This window comes from Apium graveolens, chromosome 8 (assembly GCF_009905375.1).
Source record: "Apium graveolens cultivar Ventura chromosome 8, ASM990537v1, whole genome shotgun sequence".
In the NCBI taxonomy this organism is placed as follows: domain Eukaryota; kingdom Viridiplantae; phylum Streptophyta; class Magnoliopsida; order Apiales; family Apiaceae; genus Apium; species Apium graveolens.
The window spans coordinates 88,371,801-88,377,317 of record NC_133654.1 but is presented as its reverse complement, the minus strand read 5'-3'; positions in this window follow the sequence as shown (position 1 = coordinate 88,377,317).

Below are 5,517 nucleotides of genomic sequence, written 5' to 3'. Positions count from 1 at the left end.
CAACAACAAAAGCTTTAGATTTGGAGTTGACTTTTTCAGATTAAAGTCTAGCTTCTTCTTCCTTTAGACTTTCAAAGTCCATTCGAGGATTTTCTTTAAGAAACAATCTCTTTGAAATGTCTTCATCAAGTTCCGGATGTTCAGTAGAACTTATCCTTTTACCAGTATCAGAATTTATCCTTTTACCAGTATCACAACTTATTCTTTGTGTAGAAATTTAAGTTGTCTTTGATGAAGAACCTTTGCCACCTTTGCCTTGACCATGACCTCTACCCATTCCAGAGTTTCCCTGGTCATCATTTTCATCATCCTTTCCTTTCAGTAATTAAGTAGATTTGCATTTGGACTTAATTACTTTCTCCCCCTTTTGGCATCAGCAGGTAAAAGAAGAGAGACAAACAATTCTACTGAGGATTGGATCTCATTGAGTTGAGTTTGATGAGAAGCTTGATTCTTTAGAATTTCATCAATCTGAGCTTGTTGCTTCTCCTGAGTTTTTTCAATATACCCAAGTCTGTTAAAGGCTGGCTTGAAAATCTGTTATTTTCCAATTTTATATTCATATCTTGCTGGATCAAAGATTCTTGAATTTTATTCACCTTTTCATGAGTTATGGAGTGTTGACCTTGATGGTGCCTAGTACTCATTCCAGTAACTCTCGGCTGTGCCTTGAAATCATCATTTATCAGTATTTCATCAGCTTTGGAAAGGTGCTCAGCAAGAATTTTTTCAGTAGGAACAAAACTAACTGAGTTCCATTCCTTAGTCCACTCCTTTCCTCTAGGAGTTTCACTCCAAGGTACTGGTTCATCCTCTCTAACAAACTTCTTGATTAAATCAACTTTGTTTGGAGCTTGTTGAGGTGCATATCCTGATGGACCAGCTGCATCAGCATCTACATTTGCAGCAGCTTCACCAGTAAGTTCAGCATTATCAGCATCAGAACTTATAGAGCCTGCAGCATCAGCATCCTCTGATAAAAGAATAGTATGTGAGGCGAGAGAGGCTTCAACATCATCCTCTAAGTTATGATCTGCAACTAAGTTCTGATCAATAGCCAAATCTTGATGCCCACCTAAAATCTGATTTTCATCATCTAGATTCAGAATTGGTATGGTTGGAATATCTTCATTGAAATCAGCATCTAGAATTGGTGTTGTTGGTGGAGTGAGTTGAGTTGGTGGAGCTTCCAAGTACAGAACCTCAGGCACGACCAAGTTATGAATATCAATTTTAGCACTTGTACCTGGGTCTTCAGTATGTACTGGATCAATTACAGGAGACACAGGAGGTGTAGACACTTGCTCTGGAATATCCTCTTGCTCTTGAATAAAAGACTTTTGAGCTGATTCAGCAGTAGGAAGTAATTCAATTACTATAGGTTCTGTTAGGATCAGAGATTCCTGACCCCCTTCCTTAGCTACTTCTTCCAGAGTTGCTTCAGAGTGTGATGAAACACTTACAACCCTCCTGGCTCTTTGCTTTCTAAGTCTCTTTGGAGAATTAGAGACTTTGGGAGCTTCATCATCAGAATTTAGCTTTCTAAGCCTTTTGAGGGGCCTAGAACTCCCAGTTTCAGTATCTTTCTGAGAAGAGATCTTCTCAGCTTCTACAACAACAGGTTAAAGCATACCCAATCTCACTATGAGCTAATAAATCTTGCACAAAGTGCAAATCTGATGGAGCTTCAGCCTTGCTCAGGATTGCTGCATAATTATTTGGGACAAACTTGGCTCCATCAACAATTAAATCCTTGGGCGCCATCAGAAATAAGTGAAAAGTTAGAGTGCTTGTAAGGTGTTTGAGAAAATGTCTGTAAAGAAAACCGTTAGAAAATGTGAGAGAGAATAAGAAAAGAGAGAGAGTAGAATGAAAATGAAAATAAAAGATTTAAAAATCTTTTATCTCTCTTACTTAGACACCCCACGTGACAGCATTTAATAAGAAGTGGAACAGACCTTTACACCTGACAGGCATGCAGCAGTTAAGGCAAAAGTTAATGGGCACGGTAAATAAGTAATAATTACATTGCACGTTCAGTTTTAAAAAAAAAGTTCTCACTAAACAAATGATTATTACTGCTTTATCTCACATAAACCAATATTCTGTAAAAATATGACCGTTCAAGTAATGACCAAAAATAAACCAAGTAAATAAATACCGCCACGTCAGTATCAGAATACCGCCACGTCAGTATCAGAACTTGATTCTTATTGGGATTAAAAAGTCATCAGAATATGGCTCCTTTACTCGAAAAGTGAATGTTTATTCCTGTTATTCTTCACACAAATACCGATATGTGTACATCAGAACTTAATCATCAAAACTTCCATCAGAACTTGTCCTCAGAATTTATGCAACTGACACTTAAACTGTTCATATAAAACAACATTTATCACCACAGTAATTTTCATCATTCATATGGAGTGTATGTGTGTGCATTAAGCTAAATATCAGACAAAGAGTAAAGTCTGATTCACTTCAGTACATCTTAGAAATAAGGCATAACTAAGAACTTTGCTTAAAATCAGTCATTATTCTGAAGTCTACTATAGAATGGGTTCATGCACGAGTCCACCTCAACTGTTTTGAGCTCATTTTATGAATTTTTTGAAATTCCTTTTTACAGTGGCTTCTCAGTATAAGTGAGTCACAACTGCTTATCAGAATTTATGCTAATATCAGATTATTTCTCCAGTAATCAGAGAATGTGAAAAGTCACCAAGAAAATTTTATTTTGCTTTTCTAATGCATATTACTTAATACCAGCAATGCACTTGGATCTTCCCTTCCACATATATTTTTCTCTAGATCTCAAAGGAGTACCTGATATTTATTACCTTTCTTTTCTTTTTCTTTTGATAAGTGAGGCTTATCAGCACTTAGTACATCCATCAGATTTACTAACATCAGAACTTAACAGATAAGAAGCACTATTCTAGTTTTTGACTTAGTAATAAGATACACAAAGTAAACTTTAACCAAGCTCAATATCAGAATTTGCTTGTGTTAAAAGATTTCCACATAAACAATTACTTCAAATATGGGATTATTAGTATATTAAAGACTACTAGGTCAGCATCTAGCACAGTTATCCTCATTGGATTGAATAGTCATAGAAACATTCATATCACTATCAGAGTTTAGAAATTCATATCAGACAACAATCAGCACTTAGAAAATTTCAATTTAAGCACATAATACATAAAGATAGTAATATCTGTTAATAATGATCATAAAGTCTGATGTATCAGAACATAAACTAAGCAGATTTAGAGAAAGAACCTGAAACCATTCCAAGTTCATTTACCAATCTTGTAAAAGTAGCTTCACACAGTGGTTTTGTGAAGATATCTTCTAGTTGTTGATCTGTTGGAACAAAATGCAATTCCACTGTACCTTCATCCACATATTCCCTTATGAAGTGGTACCTAATACTGATGTGCTTTATCATTGAGTGTTGAACTGGATTACCTATCATAGGAATAGCACTTTGATCATCACAGTAAATAGGGATTTTAGAATATGTTAACCAATAATCCAGTAACTGATTCTTCATCCAAAGAATCTGTGCACAATAGCTTCCTGCAGAAATGTATTCTGCTTCTGCAGTTGATGTGGAAAGTGACTTTTGTTTCTTGCTAAACCAAGAAACTAATCTGCCTCCAAGAAATTGGCAGCTTCCACTTGTGCTTTTCCTGTCAATTTTGCATCATGCAAAATCTGCATCTGAGTAACCTATTAGCTTAAAGTCTGATTCTCTAGGATACCACAATCCCAGATCAGCTGTACCCTTAAGGTACTTGAAAATTCTTCTCACAACTGTTAAGTGACGTTCTCTTAGATCTGCTTGAAATCTTATACAAAGACAGGTAGCATACATGATATCAGGTCTACTTGCAGTTAGATAGAGTAGTGAGCCAATCATACCTCTGTAATCAGTAATATCTACTGATGTACCAGTATCCTTATCCAATTTTGTTGCAGTGGCCATATGAGTGGATGCACTTGAACAATCTTGCATTCCAAATTTCTTCAACAAATCTCTGGTGTACTTAGATTGATAAATAAAAGTTCCTTCTTCATTCTGCTTGACTTGAAGGCCCAGAAAATAGCTAAGTTCTCCCATCATACTCATTTGATATCTTGACTGCATTAGCTTGGCAAACCTTTTACAGAGTCTGTCATTTGTAGAACCAAAAATGATATCATCAACATATATCTACACCAAAAGTAAGTCCTTTCCATGGTTGAGAAAAAACAATGTTTTGTCAATAGTCCCTCTGTTAAATCCATTTTCCAGAAGAAACTGAGCTAATATCTCATACCATGCTCTTGGAGCTTACTTAAGGCCATAAAGTGCTTTATCAAGTCTGTAGACATGATTAGGAAATTTTGAATCTATAAAACCTGGAGGTTGTTCAACATATAATTCTTCTTCCAATTCTCCATTAAGAAAAGCACTTTTTACATCCATTTGAAAGACTGTAAACTTTTTGTGAGCAGCATAAGCCAAAAATATTCTTATGGCTTCCAATCTAGCAACTGGTGTAAATGTTTCATCATAATCAATTCCCTCCTGTTGAGAATATCCTTTTGCAACCAGCCTTGCTTTATTCCTTGTAATTATGCCATCACTATCAGTTTTGTTTCTGAACACCCACTTTGTACCAACAACAGATCTGTTCTTTGGTCTTGGCACCAGGGTCCAGACTTTGTTTCTTTCAAATTCATTTAACTCTTCCTGTATTGCTTGCACCCAATCAGCATCTTGAAGAGCTTCTTCCACTTTCTTTGGTTCAGTCTGAGAAAGAAAAGAGTGATAGAGACATTCATTTGATGTTGTTGTTCTAGTTCTTATACCTGCTTCAGGATCTCCAATAATCAAGTCAGGTGTATGTGCTTTAGTCTACTTCCTTGCAGATGGAAGGTTATCTCTAGAACTGGATGCTCCCCCATGATCCATGCTGTCTCCATCAATATTTTCTGATGCTCCCCCTGAAATTATACTCTCTGAGTTGGATTCTTCAGAATTGAGTTTCCAGAATGATCAGAACTTGAGTTTGCAGAATTATCAGAACTTGGCTCATCAGAACTTGATGAATCAGAACTTGAAGATCCTGTTCTAGATTTTGATGCTTCTTGAGATGTGGTTGGATCTTCTAAATGCTTCCCCTGCACAGGTGCATTTAATTTTGGCATAGTCACCACAGTTTCAATAACATCAGAGTTTAACCCATCAGAGTTTGCAGTATCAGGATTTAGACTGTCAGGATTTACAGAATCAGAATTTAAAACTTCATTCTCAAATCTCAGCTGATCATGATCATTGAAATCTTCAAGTCCAGTAATCTTCTTATCATCAAAAGAGACATTGATAGATTCCATGACAACCCTTGTTCTTAAATTGTAGACTCTGAACGCTTTTGTGGAAAGTGGATATCCAACAAAAATTCCTTCATCAGCTTTTAGATCAAATTTGGATAGCTGTTCAGGATGAGTCTTAAGAACAAAACA